The sequence below is a fragment of the Anneissia japonica genome, unplaced genomic scaffold (genome assembly GCF_011630105.1).
Source record: "Anneissia japonica isolate Jap-2015-1 unplaced genomic scaffold, ASM1163010v1 scaffold493_len2256704_cov171, whole genome shotgun sequence".
Lineage (NCBI taxonomy): Eukaryota > Metazoa > Echinodermata > Crinoidea > Comatulida > Comatulidae > Anneissia > Anneissia japonica.
In genome coordinates, this window is record NW_022727062.1 from 2,256,088 (window position 1) to 2,276,282 (window position 20,195).

A 20,195-nucleotide genomic window follows, 5' to 3' on the forward strand; every position below is an offset into this window, starting at 1 on the left:
ATTACCTTACCCAGACACATTGTACAATATATTTAAAATATTCTTTAAAAAAATGGTGCTGACTGCGCAGGCCCTACCCCACTTAGCTTCGTGAGTGGATTTCCCGTACGATTGAAAATCATAACGGTACTGGGTTTGGTCTACAGGATTTCGTGCTTCGAACAGGTCATTCCATTCATAGAAAAAGCCTTTTGATGGAGAAAGTGTACCTTTTTAGCAAAGGTTTGCCTAGGTCGAAACTAACTCCGGCTATATAAAATTGATTATAAGATTGAAAAATATTAATCTTGTTATTGTAGTAGTGATAGATACTATGTAAGAAAGTATAATACATACTGCAAGTATTGAAATACACGCCATTGTGTTGGGATTAAATATTTCAACATTAATTATGTCATCATCAGGAAACATTAATTATGTCATCATCAGATACTATGTACACGTTTTGTTATTTATTCGTTAATGTCATTATATTTAAATTTAAAATATTGTTTAAGTATGAATTATTTTGTTCATGTAAAAATTAATCTTATCAATTAAAATTGTATATTTTAAATAATATAGTAGGCATAGATTAATGGAGATCATCAAATGCGGTTGTAAGACCGGGTGCAATCAAGGCAGATGTCAGTGCAATTTAAATGAACATGGAATGCTCCGATCTTTGTCAATGTACAAACTGTCAGAACAGAGATGATAAAGACACCATGAATGAAGATGCTCAATTTGCAGACGATGAATACCTAGACGAAATTTACATAGATGATTTGTTTGATTGAGATTTGATGTGCTTCTTATTTCATCATTATTATGTATAATATAGAAAATTTAAAAAAGGTAATGTAACCGTGTGACCCTTGAGAATGTAAGAACTTCAGAACCATGAGACTTAACACACAGTGACACAGGAGTATGTAAAGCATTATCTATTTTTATTTATTATGTATGATGTACAAAAGTTAAAAAAAAATTCTGTATAATGTAACCATGGACCTATTAATAAGAAGGACATAAAACGTAGTATTGCCCTTTGATCAATCATCTTTTCTGACAAGATAAGAGAGGGGTATATTTATCGGAATAAACTATGAAAAGATAAGCTCGGTACCGTTATTTCTTACGTTATCGCCTTTCTGGGCATGCGCATTAGGCTTTCGTTCGGCTGCCTGGTTCTCCGCGATCGAGAGATACACATACACACACACTAAACTGTTGAAAATACCAGGTCCATGAAAATACGAATATAGTATGGACGATTTAGATTTTTGCGTCAACGATGCAGAGATCGATAATAGAAACGCAAAATGCACTATGTATGCAAACAGAAGTCAGAGGATAAAATGATTGCATGTGGTGGTCCAAACTGTACTTGGGCCTAGGCCTAGTAATACGTGGTACCACTACTTCAACTGCATAGGCTTGCTTGACACCAAATGAAATAGCCTTCCTAGCGATGGTCTGGGCTTGTAAACGGTGCGTAGTCGCTGCTTCAGCATGAGCGGGTGACAACAACCTACAGGGGCCTAGCTGAGAGAAACAGACGGGTTCCGTACCGTCTGTTAAAAAAGGTACCCTGTATTTTTTTAAATTTTGCCTAATATGGGCTAAAACATGGACCTGTAGTATTAATAATTTTGTCTTATACACATCTAGATGTGTATAAGTTCAGTTTTCATACCTACTTTTGTGTATGTTATGTTTTTTATTGATGCCTGGAAATTTATTTTCACAAACCTAGATCAATAAATACTGCAGGTAGCCATATTTATATATGTACTGTATTTTTTTGTGTCCTAATTTAAAGGCAGATAAATGTAGGCCTGCCTAGGCTAGGTGTAATCGTGTGATGGGGTCGTAACTTAATTGTATAGTTGAAGTTTTGTTGAATCCAATACAAAAAATACCATGCAGTAGTTAAAATATTTGTATTTCATACCTTTTTTTAAAATTTTAATACAGTAATTTTATATTTATTTTCAGAAAAAAACTGACTGAAAGGCCTGCAAGTGTTTACACCAAAGAGGAAATTGGAGGTGCACTGAAAGCTTTAGTTTGTCACCAATGGATGTAATAATAATATTGTAAATGTACATGCAGATACTGTACAAAATTTTAAAAAACAGTAGCTTAAAATCTAAGATAAAAAGCTTACGAAAAGGAATTGCCCAAGTAAATATGTTGATGTACAGGTATGTGGAAATCTGCATGATGGTGCTGGAATAGTAATCGCTTATGTAAATAAATAATGTAAATAATAAAAATACAATATTATGTTCAGAAATTGAGGTACTAATTGTTGAATATTACATAATTATGTATTCAGAGATGGCAGTAATAGCACAATAAATGAATTTAAAAATATTTATTGAGTCTTTATTTTTCAAAGGCCAGTGTGACATTTATCACATTTAATGCATCGAATCTCTTTTGTTAAAGTGGTGGCTCTGAAAAGAGCCCTTTGGTTTGGAATTGCTGTGCTGTATTAGTGCGTCTTCTTGCAGTTTGGTAGTGGTGCTATCCAGTGAAGTATTGGTTCATTTTTTGCGATTAGAGTTTACTGTCGTGTGTTTAAAAAATGCCTGACACTTGAGTTGGTAGTCCAGCCTCCAGCACTTTGAATACCCAATCACCGGATCTTGACAGAATTTCTCACTTAAGATGTAGAGTATGGTCTTGCTTAACTCAACAAATTTACTGTGGAAAAGCAAAATTATGATTCATTTATTCTATACCATACAATTAAAACATTATCATCAGCAATACAGTTTCATCAATAATGATTTTATTTCCTGAACAACAACATAAAAAGAGAAAAACAAGCAAAATAATAATTATTATAGATACTGTAGGTCTTGAACATATTATTATTAAATGATGAACAAGTCATATTCAACAATAGAAAGAACATGAAACACATTCTGAATAAATACACACAATAAAAATACAGGTTAGATATGTGTGTTGGAGTGTGGACTTATTAACTAACTATCCTAATATTTAAAATACAGGCCTAGGGCATAGCCTACTATTATTACATTCAACATAGAGAAGATAGGGGCCTAGGCCTAGATTACAGATAGGCCGGCCTAGCCTAGGCCCTAGGAAGCCTATGAACGTCACGATAACCAGGCAGATGCGCATTTCTACGATCGACATATCACGATATCATCAGAGAACCACCATCACCTAAAATCACTATAAAAATTTTGTAAAGAACTGTATTGATAAAACAACCTTGTTTCAATGAAGTTTTGTAATTTATCTAACTGTTGTTCGTATGTGTTTTGTGGAGAAGTCGGGAGAAACGGTTAAAAAATGCATTTAAATGGCACCAAATTCTAATTTTTTTCTAGAAAAATCGATCACAAACAAACTAAAATAATCTTACCTTCGAATCTCAGTAACTTTTCAACAAAAAGTCTTATTCAAATTCGGTTTTTTGGTACTTGTAGCTACGAAAAATCTTCGATCCACCGCACACAAAAACCTAACACTAAAGGTCACCTAATATGTCAAATTCATTCTCAAATGGACCCAAACTAATGACGTCAGTAAAATTTGTTGCTCCACTCGTTCGATATTCACCGATAGAGGGTGTCCTATAGGCAGAAAAGATGAGTTAATTCAAAGGCGCTCGAGAGAGCGGGCTGTGATAAGAAAACGCTTTGAAGTTTCCAAATACCGCTTATCGCTGATTGGCTGAAGGCTAATTAGTTACGCTAGCTGGAAATCGTTGTATGTCCTTATTAATAGGTCCATGATGTAACGGTGTAACCCTTGAGAACTTTAGAACCATGAGAATAATCACACAATGACAAAGGACTGCGAAACGCTTCACTGTATTTATTAAGTATTATATATAAAATTTAAAAAGTAACGGACTCACTAGAGCGCAAGAAGCTTTTATTAAGATGTATAACATGTGTACATAAGTATAGAGTTATATATTGTATAAGCAAGCACTGAGGAAGGGAGGAGAAGCTCTCAGGATATTTGAGAAATAAATATGATTTTTCATATTACAGTATTAAATTTAAATTTCTATTTAATAAAATGTGTCCCAACATGTGTCAACCGGAGTATACAAACAAATATACATCCATGCACATCATAACAATGCATCAAGTTTAAATTTCCCCACATTTAATCTTTTATTACAATTTGAAAGTAAAATAAATACAATAATTTTAAAAAAGGAATATTAATGTAAAAATACTGTGAGAATGAAGTGTGTACTTTAGTACACATAGAGGGAACATGCAGACACATTGTCAAAAGGAAGACCACAGGAGTCAAAAGAAGTCAAAATACTAATACATTTTCTTTAAATTGTTACACAATTATTGTTTTGAAAAGAATATCAAAGAATTGCAATTATAATAATAAAATAAGTTTTTTTTGTTGAAATTTCTCATTAATAATTATGCTGTAAGTTGACGCGAATTGACATGTACTGACGCAATCTGACATTACTTGACACGATTTGACCTAAAATGACGCGATTTCATGCGAGTTGATGCAAGTGGACACTCATGGTATGATCGCGACGTGCTTCTACACCGCTGTATCGCGGTGTGTATTCCGACGACCAGAAGCCTAGGAATGTATTTAAAGCGGTAATTTTCTTAAAATTGCATTTTTTGGTCGAACTTTCTATATTTGATTCAAGACGTATTACTTAACTATTGTAGGCCTAAATTTTTTATATTGAAAAGATCGGAACGGAATTCGTTTTGTAGACGTCTTTTGAGCTTCACCCCATGGCCTAATAAAAATGATCCACTATGTGAAAAACCAATACTTAAAAAAAATTAGTGTTATATGTTTTGTAGTTTCTGAGATATTGACTCCTCAAAAAAGGGGCGTGTTTCTTCAAGATGCACAAACGCAATTTCCTCCAACTTTGGAAGCTTATAACTCGGGATTAGTAATAGCTATCAAGGTCAAACTTGGTATTCTAACTTATATTCCACCGTATTGCACCAGATTAACTGTTATCCATTCTCTTTTAAAGTTATCTGCACTCAAAATAGCCACTTTGTTTAACATGATTTTCGATGTCACCCTGTGTCCATATGAGTGAGTGTATACATCTTACTGTATATTACAGATATATTATCTATGTGTAGTTGTCTCTAGTACTTTATATATATATACAGTAATAAACTTAACTAAACTTGTTTGTTTGTCCAGGCAGGTTTTTGTCCCATTTTTAAACCATTGCTTTTCCAAATTGGTACATGCTAGCACTTTTCTGATTGCAGATTTGGAATCAGCAGTAAAAGATGTTCCACACCACAAAATCTGAAGGTGTTGTACTTCCGAAGATATTAGCATACAAAAATCAAAGTTAATTTCATGGTGCACTATTTTGTGCCACGCCGCCGCTACGGGAAAACAAACAGGAATTGGAGTCTAAAAATTTCAGGTTTTTCAATTCATATGAATAACTGTCAGTATAAAAAAATTTAAAAATCTATGATCCCATGGCATGGAATGACCCAACTCTTAAAAACTTTTGTTATTTCCAATTATGTTAAAATATGTGTAGTTTTAAACATAGTATTTAACTATGAGGGAGCTGAGTACCAAAGCTGAAATTTGTGGTATAAGTAGACCTAATGTATCTGATTAACTGGTGTAAATTTAAGAAAAGATTTTAACTGTCCACATGACTAACATAGGCTTTTTTCACTTTTTTAGGGCTGGTCCCAACTTTGAGTGGATGCCATTCCATTTTAATTCATTTGATCAGCCTGTGCTTGCTTGTGGCTAGAGACAACTACCCATAGATAATATATCTGTAATATAAGATGTATACTTACTTACTTTACTTTACTGCCGGTCCACCAGATAGTCGGATGACTTTCCCGCCTCGGCTGCTTTGCTTACTGTATGTCTAGGATTACTTTTCTCCAGTCATGTCTGCTTTCTGCGATTCTTCGTATTGTTTCTACATCTTTTAAATTATTGATCCTGAGTGGTAGCGCAGATGGTAATTGTTTGTGAAGGGTGATCAGGTCGTTTGATAGAGTAACTGGTAGTGTGGTTCGTGATCGTCCTCTATATTTCTGATGCTTAGAGTTCTCGAAATAGTAGTTTATTGCCTTATTAGCTGGGACTTCCCTTTGCAATCTAAGAATGTGACCGAAAATTCTCCATCTAGATTCAAGAATGTCTGATGAGATTGGTCTCACCTTGCACCGATCTTATAATTTTGGTTTTTCTCCTTCTCCATTCTTCTTTTTCATCTCTTTTTATAATAGTGTACTCTGTTTTTTCTTTGACTTTGAGATTAATATTTGACATATGTTGTTCAATGTCATATATGTTGTTTCTTTTCTCTAAATTCACAAAAACCATGTCGTTGGCGAATGCAAGTTCTATTGGAAAGTCCACTTCTCGTTCCAATCGAAGATACTTAAGTGCGTGTTCCAGATACACTATAAATATTATAGGGCTTAGACTATCGCCTTGCGGTGTTCCGATGTTTGATTCTAGTGAGAATATCTCTAATGCACCTTTTATACATACGTTAAGTCCCGTCTGGCTAAGTAGAAATCTGACTATGCGGTGTTCATCTTCGTCTATGATTTCCTTTAGAATCTCTAAAAGTTTGTCTCTGTGGATAGTATCGAAAGCGCTTGAAAAGTCGATGCCTGTATTTCCATCTTGTATTTAAATGCCTTTGCTATGAACCATTTAAGAAACACGTCACTAGTACTTCTACCTTTGCTAAATCCACTTTGGCTGATATGTAGGTAGTTGTCGATTTTGTCCCTAATTCTATTCATGATAGTTATTGAGAGACATTTCCTTATTGTGTTTAACAATATATGGTCTTAAATTTTTGATTGGTCCCTTTTCTTTACCTGGTTTATGTAGTACAATTAGTGTTCCATTATTTATATTTAGGTGTTTATGCTCTCTAAATACATTATTAAATATGTCCGCAATAACGGGCAAGTATGTCCGCGCCGTATTTAAGAAGTTCTGCTATCATGTCTGTTATTGTTTAGTTGTTTTAAACTTTGTTTAATCTCCTCTTCTTTGATTTCATTTTTAAGAGGTCTAGCATTTCCTTCAAATGGATTAACGTTCATTTTTTTCATGGAATTTACGTTTGAAGTGTTCACCTATTGCTTCATTTATTTTATCTATGTTCGCGATCCATTTTCCGTTGAGATCAAGAATCCTAGGATTTTCATATGGTTTCCAATTCAACTCTCGAACTGCTTGAAACATACAAGCACTCTCATTAGTTTGATTGATTCTAGAACTTATTTCATTGAGTTCCTGGTTTCTAACTTGCTTTTTAATTTTGTGTAGCGCATTATTTCTTTCCTTTTTTAAAACTATTTTTTTATTAGACTCGTTGCAATTTTTAATTTGTAGTCGTAGTTCTTTTTGTTTCACTGATAGAAGTTGTATTTCTTGATCAAATATTCTGTTGTTTCTTCTTGCGATTTGTTTGATTCCAATTGAATGCTCAGCGGCTGTTTTAATGCTTTCTTTTATATTGTTTCATGCTTCGCTTGGTTGATTAGGAATGTTGCCTGTACTTGCTACGTTCAGATTTTCTATTAGTTTTTCCTTGTATAATCTAATGGAATCTTCGCTATTTGTTAGTTTTTCACATGCAAATAAGTTGCTTTGTTGTTCGAGTTGTTGTTGTTTGATTCGATGCCATGAATGTTAAAAGCTAGTAATCACAATCCTATGATCGCTATAAGTCAATGTCCCACTGTATGAGATCTTGAGTTTTTAAGTAATCCCCTGTATCTGTCATTACAAATAATATAGTCGATTTGATTATAGATAGTATATAAATGTCCGTCGCTGCGTTTCCGTTGTTTTGAGAATGTTGTAATGTCTCTAGCGGGATGTTTGAATGCACTATTAGTAATGAAAAGGTTATTGGTCTCACAAAAATCAATGAGAACCTGACCGGTATTATTTCTAATTCCTCTCGAATGCTGTCCTAGACAGTTTTCTCTACCTTGATACATAAGATGTATACACTCACTCATATGGACACAGGGTGACCTCGAAAATCACAAAAAAATTGTGTCGTTAAACAAAGTGGCTATTTTGAGTGCAGATAACTTTTAAAGAGAATGGATAATAGTTAATCTGATGCCATATTTGTGTAATATGGTGGAATATAAGTTAGAATACCAAGTTTGACCTTTGACCTATTGAAGTTATTACCTATCCCGAGTTATAAGCTTCCAAAGTTGGAGGAAATTGTGTTTGCGCATCTTGAAGAGTCACGCCCCTTTTTTTTGGCGTCAATATCTCGGAAACTACATAGCCAGTAGGGCTAATCTTTTGTGTATGTTTATTTTTCTCATAGTGGATCACTTTTATGGAGTTTCATCAAAATTAAAGACAGTCGACCTGTGACCTCTGGTTGTTTTGACACAGAATTACCCTGGTTAGTCACGGATCAAGATTTTTAGACTAATAAACAATGATTTACGAATTGCATATACAGTAATATGCAATAAATAAATCATTTGCCATTTGTCTCTGTGTTTATAGTGTTGCGAAGAGTAACCCTAGGCTATGTACAAGCCCAGTACGCTTGACGTTAGAATCGTAAACAAACGACGCACTTTACGCCCACTACCGTCAGTTTGCTTTTATTACCCACTAATGCACCGTGCATGGTTTGTTTATCTGTTTTCCCACATGAAAGTACCGTGTACATCGTGATTAATGATTAAAGTGAGCCCGTAAAAAATGTTTTTATTTTACACCAAGCAACTGTAGGGTACTCATCCTAAGTTTACAAAAAAAAAAAGTTGGCAACTATGTGCTCATGTAAACAGTGATAAGGTCTACAGGAGGAACACCATGGTGTTTTTAAAAGGGCTCTTAAAACATATAATTTACTATTAGCCTTTTTGACAATATATTCAACATGTGAATCCCATTTATGTTTAGCTTGAAGTATAACCCCCAGAACATGATCATTGATAACAACAGGTGAAGGAATAAAGTTCCTTTTGCTAAAACTAATGTCCATAGTACATAATTTCTTGGGGTTAAGCTTCATATTGCTACTTGAAGCAATTTGAATTGTTTAACAGGATTATTAACATTTTCCGTGGGGAAGGCATTGTTAATCATTGCACAGAAGACAACGGGACCAATTTTGATCCCACGCTAACCGATCGCCAAGTCGCCATGGGCGAAAACAATTTTGATATGGCGAAACAAAAAACAACTACTTTAGCCATTTTGGCGAAAGCTTAAAAATAATAAAAATGTTTTTTTTAAATACTTGCTGAAATACATTGTTTCTTTCGTCCGACTTCTCCATGGAAATATTTTTCTGTCAGCACGATCAAGGCCAAGATTTCCATTTCACGCTACTCCATCCAGCAAAGATCGTATAGCGCCGCTACGAGGCGCAAGATAGGTAACTCCTATCTCCACAACACTACGCTCTCTGTAATTGCATGAACGCCATTCGAGCAAGCAAGTTGAACGCTCCAGCGAGCAAAATACCCGTAAACAAATAGAAAACGTGCTTCAATACCATCACTGATTAGGTCGATTTCTCAGCGGTAATTTTATATTAGTAAACAATTATTATGTTTGAAACATATTGTTTAGTATTTCATTTGTATTTTTTATTAAAACTTTTTATTAAAAGAACTTTATTTTTTTAACAGTATGTTGATCTCTGGTCCAGTGACCGGTAGGTTGTATGCAGGGTAGGTTTATCGCAATTAGTTTAGCGATATCGTGAATTACAGTTAATTTTCATTCTTTTTTTTGTACAGTTGACTTGTTATTTTCGGTTCAAGCTGCGTGGTATTCTTTAAAGTTTTTCTTTTTGTTAAATAATTCTATATTTTGAAGAAATTGCATCTCGTACTGTACTGTAAAATATTATGGTAATACAAATCGTTCTAGAAAGTACTGCTTGTTGTATTTTTATTCATGTGTACCAAATACTAAATTCTTTGCGTTATTAATTAACAATTATCAAAGGCTTGGTCTCTGGACATCATCAATATACATTCAGAATATATTAATATACCTGATAGAGATTTGCTGCCACACCTCGCAGCAAAGCTGCCCCGGGGCCCACGGCTGCTGTTGAATGCCTTGAGTAGGGCAGGTTTTGTAGTTTATTACATACAGCATACCAGTATGCCTTTATAGTCATGATTAGGCAAGATTTTTTTCTATAACTTGTTACGCAAAACTGCTATCCGCAATATATTGATGATTTGGAATTGATTGATGTTATTTTTGGCGAATTAGCACACCTGCCGCCATAACAAATTGAAATTTTAGATAAAATAAAATTGTTTCTTTATTCTTAATATGCCTGCTGCTGCCTTGAAATCTCCGAAAATAAGATGTATCCAGTATTTCTTCCTAACTACTGTATATTAATTTAATTACATTCACCACAACAAATTTTATTTTTATTTTTTCCTCCTGGATTTTCTACTCTCCTCAGAGGATCCTCAAAAAAATAAGTTTAACTGCTGCCATACTAGATTGTGTGTTTGGAGTAGTTATAAATGTGTTTTATATACCGTAATTGACAATTTAAATGAGTTTCGACAATCATAGTATTATAGCCTTGTAGCTGGGTAAATAATATCAAACACTCCAGGAATAAAAAAAGAAGTTAAATTCAAAAATGTGTTTCCTTATTGTTTAGTTCAGTGTTAGTTTATTATTAACCCATTCAGGCCCATTTTTTCAAATTGAATTTTTGAAATTTTTTTAGTGACATAAAAATAATTAAATATAATTTTTTCTGTTAGAGTAATACAAATTCCTTTGATAAGAATTGAAAGATAATAAAATGTTTTTTCTAAATAAGTGGTTATGTAGTGTTGTGAAATTTTTAAAATAGAAAAAAAAAGTAATTATTTTAATAATTAATTAATTTTTATCAATAATTTTGAAAAAAAAAGATTAAAAATATTAATTCAACAGTTAGAATAAATAAATGCATCTTCAAATCAGCACAAATTATTCCTTTACAAAATAAAACTAAATTTGTAATTTTTGATCAAAAACTTCGGAAGATAAAAAATAATATAAAATTTCACCTCAGTGGGGGCCTAAGCCAATTCCCCTAGGCCTACGAGCCGGTCCAGTAGCCTGAAAAAGCCTAGCTTACCCCGCGACGTAAAATCCATAAATCAATTATTCGCCTAGCGCCCATACAAAGACGTGGGAAAACGCACCTATAATCTATGAAAAATCTGGTTGGTATAAAAAAAAAATTATAAAAAATATGAAAAATTACGATAATATAGGCGATCAAGGTGTCATTTTCGAGCTTTTGACATGATGGATCTCAACGTCATGATTGCACATGTCACAGGGAAACCAAAAAGTTCTAAAGTTCAACGGTCATGTCAGGGTTCGTTTTCATTTTTGTAAACAACCAAGATGGCGCTGACGAAGTTGATAGCCACGTTTTTTTTTTCAGCCACAAAAAAAAATTAATTTTACGTGGAAATATGAGGATATAATAACCAAAACTGGTACAGTATGTATATTGAATATATATATTTATATTATAGGAAAGTGTCAGATTTGTTACTTTTTTGAAAAAAAGTGTATTTTTAGACGATTTTATTCATCAGTGTTGACGGCGGCGCCTTCCCGTTCAAGGGTATCATATTACAAAAATATCGATCATATTTCATATTTTTAATTACTCTAATCATTCAAGTTAATTAAAAAAGCACCAAGAAACATTTTTTTATAAAAATTTTTGATATTTTCTCGAATATTTAATGAAAATACATGCACACATTACTGCACATACGTTTTTTTTTAAATTATTGTTAATTAATTAATTACTGACGATAATTAGAGAGTGCTTAAAGCGCTTATGGGACTGAATGGGTTGACCAGCAAGTGAAATAAAGTATAAATAGCAATTTCAAAGTTCTAACCTCACTCAATGTGATGTACACAACAGTACTGTCTTAATTTACAATGATTAAACAGTATATATTAGGGTTAAGGTTAATATATTTAAAATATAAATTACAAACACATTTAATATTTCGATATCAGTAAAAATTCCCTGTCGATTTAGTGCCATAATTTTACTTGTCACAGTGGCCATGCTGCTAGTACTTTAGGCCCTATGTTTATCAAGGCCTAGCCACCATTGCATCTCTGAAGTATTTTTCCTTGAAATATCACCAAGATTTGCCATTGTTAACCTTAATTCCCTTAGACGACCAGTCACACAAGTTTGTGTGGTGAATTTTGGGACATCAACAATCGACTTAAAGTAACTTAAATCATGTTCAAATGAACAAATACAGCAATTATGATCTTTTCAACAAAAAGGGACAGCTGCCATATCAATGTACATGTAAACACCGCTATTCATACTCTTGGCTGATGATTGTCTTCTGGTTCCATTTGGACCATTTCTTCTGTTTTATTCTTCTGCTTCTGCTGTAATTGACGACCACATTCTGTTGAACTTCGCATAAAAATGATCATGTACCATGTCCTTATCCATATCTGAAATAAGAATGATATGTACTATATCAAAGAAATTTAGAATGCTGTAAAAAATTAATGTGCTAATATTTGACACACATTGCAGTATTGTGCAGTAGGCCTACTGTAAGAATGACATGTACTATATCAAAGAAATTTAGAATGCTGTAAAAAAATAATGTGCTAATATTTGACACACATTGCAGTATTCTACATTAGGCCTACTGAAGTTTTTATCATTGATACATCTTTAAATTTTTTAAATTTCTTTAATGTTGCCAGTAACAAAATGAAGAAACTACAGCAGTACTGTATATGATTAGTAAATATAAAAACTAAATATAAAGTTATCTTAATCAAAATAGAATTTCTTTTTCGCAGAGATTCAGATGAATGAAATTGATGCGACATAAGATATTTGTGGACAATCCAGGTACAAACAGTTAGCGATGTATCTAGCCTCACGATGACATGCAACAAAGATACTAGAAACACAAGATAGAGCACTTGCATAACAAAAATGAGACAGAAATACATCCACCATACTCTTTTCATTAATGCAAGTTTATCTATACTTGGTGCAGATGTGCGTAGCGCTCTTCTCTTTCCGCTAATGAAGGAAAACTTTATCACTTATCAGAGACCGGTCATAAGATTCTGCTATCATCTGTTTTTGTGCAGCTTAATTTGTTAGAAAACATTGGTTACTTATTCCTGGTTGATGAATATTAATGATTTTAAGTGGTTAGTAAAATGTATATTGAAATACTGTACATCAAAAACAACACAATATATATATTGATAACAATTAACAGTTAGCATTTACTACTGTAACAGTAAAGCTTATATTTAACCAAACAAAACTCATAATTATTAATAATATTACTGTACACAAGGTATATTTCCCAATTGCTACTTTATGTGACCTTTTCAATGCTCTTCAGTGATTTGTTATTGTTCTACAGTAGGTGAACTTGGAATAGCATCATGCATAAGACTTTTTGTCAGTTGTTGAATTGATTGCTTTTAAAGTAATTCGAACACACTCAACAATTAGTATTCATAAGATTTCTTCCTCGGATCATCTCGTCTTATACTTTTCACCCATTCTTGACTTCTATAAAAATAAAATTAGTTTAAAAATTTTATAATGAATATCAAAAATATGTGAGACTGAATTGGCAAGAGGGTATAGTGTATTGTCAAATCGGCAAGCTGTGTTTCGGCAAAATGGGATTCATGGTTTCTGAGTAGACAAACTGGCATTCGGTAAACTAGTTTCAACAATCTTTCTAGCCTAGATCCATACTACTTTTAATAATAAAACTGTAAGTTAAGGGTGGTGTACTGAACACTTGTGAGATAATTAATAATAAAAATTGTTTAGTATATATAGGTTTATAATTCAATGAAAACATAAATATAGGCCTATATATATTGTTAATTATAATAGATGAAAACTTTTTTAAGTCAATTCTAAAATAAAATAGGCCTAGTCTGGTAGTGGTTGTAGTAGGCTTTATGGCTTGTCCAGTACAGAATAGTAATAGTAATAGTAGTGTATGAATTATACACTATTATATTATATACCTAGCCTATGCTCGCCTATCCCCTACATAGGCTAGGCTTCTTGTTGGCTACAGAGTAGGTAGCTAAGGGCTGTACTGCTTTTAGGCCCTTCAGAGTCATTGTTAGGCCTAGGGCCTAGGCCTATTCTCCAGCTAGCTAGTCTAGCGTAGACTAGGCTAGCTAGCTGCTAGGGGCTAGGCTAGACTAATTTATTTTTCACAAATATTCTTCCATTATTTATTATTTTCTTACCTCTTTGCAACCTTCGGAAATCTAAAGAATGACAAACCGGGGCAATATTTTGCCGATTTCAGGAATTAATTGCAGAACAATGACTGTCCTACATAACGATAGCCGCCTATTTACGTGCACTTCCGGGTCTCGCTGGTTCAATTTGCTTGCTCCCCATGGCGCACATGGTGATTTCACCTTTTCGATCCCAGTTATCTATCTTGCTATGCGGCGACGTGTATGTGTGTTGTTCTATTTATGTGACTACAAACGTCACTGTGTGCATCGCAAATTATTTTGTTATTTTAAAGTGGGCAGCGTAACAATCAGTGGCTGGATGGTAACAACTACACCTCTTCGTCTCGCTATTTTATTTACAATTATTTTACCTCTTTAACTGTTAAAAAGATGCCCTCAATGACAATACACACACGTGAAAAGATTGTTCATCAAATAATACTTTGTAGCCTTGATTTAGTACGATAAATATTAAATATAGAGAGAGTTAACGTCCGTTAATTGTAAAATTACCGAATGTCACATGTATAAACCCAATGGAAAATAAAACTTGGCAAAATGCCAATTCATCTTGTCAACCCCAAAAATCCAGCATCGGTGCGCGCCAATCAGAACACAGTAAAGTGTGTTAAAGGTTAACCTCGTGGCAAATGTTGAAAAGCTGTGAGCGACAGTGAGTAAAAGACGAAGAAAATGCGGTCTAGCATGACTAGCCTTACTTCGGCAAAGTAGTGATTTCTGTAGTTCATTAGTATTGGATCGTACGAAAACCTATTAGGGCCACTGAAATTAATACTAACTTCAGGTATCAGAGTATATTTATTTTTAAAAGTAATACAATTGGGAAAGTCGTCCGGCCAAAGCCTGTGCGGCCGGTGTGGTTCCGATGTCCCTGCGTCAGTGGTGAGGATATTTGCCATTGGGGTTTATACTGTTTATCTGATTTAGTTTGTATTGTAAAATACATATCATATCTCCGCCCATGATTAACGTGTACTCATTTTTACCGTTGCAAAGGATATTAATTTTATTTTCTAGTTTCTTAAAAATAATGACATTTCTTTGTAGTAATTTGGGGTGTTAACATTTGTGTGTGTGGATGGGGTGTGTGTGTAACGCTTTGGTATTTTCGTGTGGTATTTTTGTGTGCAACATATATCAAAAACGGCTGCACTGACATAAATGAAAATAAGAGGGAGTGTCAGGCATAACCCAGTAAAGAAATGATTACATTTTGGTGACGGTCCATAGTAGGGTGTGGGTTTATTCTATTTGTATCCTTAATGTAAAGCGCCTTTGAACATGAGAACTCATGAAAAGGGCGCTATAAAAATTTGGTAAATAATATAAATAAAAATAAGAAAAAAAAAAAAACGATCGCCCAAAACCTCAGAGGTTATTTCAGTCTTTAAAACAAACAAAAAATTTAGCGGGGAATTCCCCTGGATCCCCTGTAGTGTTATGTCGATTGGCCAAACTTTTCCCCCCCCCCCCTTTCTGTTAACCCACTCCCATTTTGTCGACATCTCTCATCTCTTGATCCGCCCCCGAATATGATGTGTGCGCAGGAGGGAACTCATTACACATACCACGTTTCCCAACCCCATTTCTCCATACCATGTCCCCACTTCGTCGTCCCATTCAGTTGTCCCCACCCTTTCGGTCCCACCTCATCGACCCAACCCTGTTAGCCTATCCTAAACAAATTCAAATGCTTTTACATTTTCAGAATTCAAAATATTTAAACATTTTGTACCAGAAAAAATTGCACATTATTTTCATCACGATTGAAAGAAAAAAAATGTGGGGTCTTCGTTTTTCTGGTCTTCGGTCTAAGTTTTGTAGACACCCATATACGGAGCCTGGCGTATTATCATCAAAATGAAAGAGAAAAAATAGGGGTCTTCGTTTTTGGGTCTTCGTTTTATAGACACCCCCCCCCCCCCCGGCCACTAGGTTACCTAGCTATCGAACTAAACACAGTTTTAAAACATGATTGATATAATATTAAGGTAGGAAATAACAAAACAATAAGTTCTAACATTGTTTATTAGTAATTTGCAACATTGTTCACGTGCTGAAAGCTGGTAAACTATATTTCAATATTGTTTATGCATTGTTTATCAGCCCGACGATCCAGCCTACGAAGTTTGCAAAGCTAATTGAAATAACAATGACCTTCGTAGTGGTACGTAGCTACATTCAAAACATAACCTACGAGCAGATTACGAGAGGTTACGCGCAGATACGAAGCAGTACTGTAATTCCTGTCTGTACTGTAATTTCTATGTTCACGACGGTCGGCTAGCTGTTAGCGTGCCCCAAATGCCCTAGTGCACACACAGCAGCAGAACTAAAGCAGCTGACTGTCGGGTAAATAATGGCTTTCGAGCTTGGGGGTTTTTCCTTGAATGCTTGAATGATTTCAATGTCAATGGCCAGGCCGCGATTTTTTTTTCCGTATGAAACATTTGCACGAAACTTCACTCGGGCCATTTAAGTGCATGATAAGTGGCTAAAACAATTTTTAACATTTTAGCCAATTTTGGCTAAACATGTGAGATGTTCATATTTATTAGTCGGGCAACTGCAATCGTATGATCAACTAAGTCTAAGGATTTTGAAATATCGGTGAACAAAAAAGAAGATACAGTAGAAGCAATTTCAGCATGCCGATATACAGGTAGTGAATCCATAAGACTGATTAAACAATGAGATGTAGAACCTTTTCGCTGATTCCTGCATCGGATCAAGCATGGTATTCATTTCCATCAATGTACTGATCTCTTGCCACAAAGTGTAAGTGTTCCGTGATTTTTGCAAAATGGTCAGTAAGCGTAATAGGTCGTATATTATCAAGGGTAGCTTGAAGCTTAGGATTCTTGGTAATACTAACTACATGGGCACGTTTCTATTCACTGGGCACCTCAAGCGTACAGTAAGACTCATTAATAATACATGATAGAGGTTCAGCCAATTCATATGAGAATGTTTTAATGAACCGAGCACATTACGAAATTCTTCCCCTTAGAAGAAACGGTCCCTGGTGGGTTGGATGATTGATTGCTAATTGCCTGCATGCTGCCTAAACAGCCTTCACAATGAGTAAACAAGACCTTGGTAGTAGGAGAAAATCGGACACAGTTCAGCCAGTACTGCTGCAATCAAATTTCAGAAAGTATACACAATTTCTGAATCTAATGTTATTATTTAAAACATAAAATGTTTTAAACCAAAATCCGACCATAATGAAAAAAGACAGTAGCTGTACGTCTGTGGATTTACTTTACTTTTTTCACGAATTTCGCGAATGTAAAACCGTTACTTGGCGATCGGGAGGATACTATAGCCAGAAAAAGATGCATCAGTATTTCATTAGTTCTAAAAATACAAAGATGGTAATTTTGGTCATTTTCAATACACATATGTATTGAAAATGACATGGTGTGTAGGTCAAAACTAACTCCGGCTGTATAAAATTGATTAGAAGATTGAAAAAGTTATTCTTGTTTATGAATATATAAGGATTACTACTATGTCTATTTTTATTGATCTAATCTACGTAAATTTACTTTCAGAGTTTTAATTTAATTAATTAGAAGTGTTTCAACATTTATTTGAAAATATTATATGAAATAATGTAATCGTTAAAGATAAAAAATATTTGATAATATTTAAATAAAGCAATATGATAGAACAATATGATTGAATTATGTTAATTACAGACACTATGTATACACAGGCCTAGTTCTAGAATCCAGTTAAAATATGTAAATATGTATGAAAATGATATACTTATTTATATATTTATATAAATATTATGTGTAAATATATATTAGTATATTAAATTTAATTTAATGAAAAAACAGAAGAAGCATAGGAAGAAAAAAGTGGAAAGGAATTTGGAGCGGCTGAAATATTTACCGAAAATAAACAATAATAATCATTTTGTCATTATTGCATCACTTTTATTTTGAAAATTTGTTGGAACTAATTGTCAGTGGTCAAGGTGCCGGCAGCCTACATTGGACATCGATGTAGAATTATAAAAAATGTAGGCCGTGGCACCAAAAATGTTTACAAAAACATAATACAATATTGGCATATTGACTACTTTTGTATATTCCCGCTCCAAAATCTCTTTCCTATTCTCCTTCTTCCTTTATTCTTTCACAATTTGCGTTTATTTATACTTTTTATTCATAATTTTATATACTACACACAGTCACTAGGTTTAGACCTAGGCTAGGCCTCGGCTATGACTATTATTATATTATTTAATACAATTTTAATAAGATTAATTTAACATGGACGTTGAATAATTTATACTTAAACAATACATTAAATTTAAATATAAATAATATATAATAACCTTAATGAATAAATAACAATAATTAAAATATGGACATGGTGTCACTACTACAATAATAAGGTGAATACTTTTCATTCTTATAATCAATTTTGTATAGCCGGAGTTAGTATTGACCTAGGCTACGATGGCTAACGACAGGTACGCTTTTTCCAAGAAAAAGGCTTTTTCTATGAATGGAATGACCTGTACGAAGCACAAGCTCCTGTAGACCAAACCAGTACCGTTACGATTTTAATGGTGCGGGAAATATACTTAAGATAGTTTAACTTCCAATCATGCCAATCAGAGAACTTCTTTCAAAAATATATTATTTTTAGTGCTTGGCGAAAATGTTAAATGATAAATAAGACAATGTTGGATGTTTTTTACAATTACATACATCATTATTACAAATAACAACAAAGCTTATGTAGTTATAATAACTGATTTATGGCTGTTTATACATGGCGGCCATTTTGCACGCCATTCATTCATTTATTCATATTGGTCATCACATTAAAAATTGTCTCAAATGACTTATTGACCCATAAAGCCTGATATTGATGATAAAATCCGCAATTACAATACAGTTTATAGCTGTTTTATGATATTAGCGCCATTTTGGCGGCCATCTTGAAAAGAACCACTTTCCGGTGGTCGGATTTTGTAAGACTTTTTGTATGTTATTTAGCACATCTAATACTACCAAAATCCATTTGTTGCAATTTTTTGGGGGTTATGCCCTTTTTTGAGCTATATCTACTGTACTAATAAAAGTCATTGTGTTATAAAATGCCTCCGACGGGATTCAAACCTGCGACCTCTTGCTGACAAGGCGAGCGTCATAACCACTAGACCACGAAGGCTTCATGGTTGAACAGGTCCAAATAACCGTTGGGAACATTGTATTACACAATGCTACGCCTCAAGAGGGCTTTTGACCAGATAAATCTTGCAATACGGCTAGAAATACTGTTGTATATTACAGTATATATGATATTGAAGGGAGTTAGCCGTTAACACTATATATATGAGTGTTGGAGTGGCACGCCTTTTGGAGACAGAAGTTCTCTTACCTCTTTTGCCACTCCATGGCGCATTCAAAGTTGTATTACGTCTTTGTCACTTGTTTTGCCGAAATTAAATAAAATAATATATATATAAATACATACATACATACTATACATACATACATACATACATACATACATACATACATACACACATACACACATACACCAACCATTACAAAACCAGATGAAACTATCTATTCAATTCTACTCGATCATTCATCTATATATGCCTGTCATCTATTTAACAAAGTATTCACCAGATAGTCATATCTTTTTCAGTCTTTTATATTTTAACTCTTACACTTGGACTGTAATGTATATATTCTATATTTTTGCACTGTATAGTTTTATAATAGTTTTCTTGTATTTTCATCTGTTTGTATATTTTTGTGTATTCCTCACTCTGGAAAGGAAATTTCATGTACTTTGCTTGTATATGACAA

The 20,195-nt window shown here is 33.7% G+C and overlaps 1 long non-coding RNA gene across 1 annotated transcript; it reads left to right on the top strand.

The window, feature by feature from the left end:
• Positions 1 to 625: 625 nt before the first annotated feature.
• Positions 626 to 2,361, top strand: LOC117113475. The gene is made up of 2 exons (XR_004446220.1): positions 626 to 1,568; positions 1,981 to 2,361. It is a non-coding gene; the product is annotated as an uncharacterized LOC117113475 (long non-coding RNA).
• Positions 2,362 to 20,195: the final 17,834 nt, after the last annotated feature.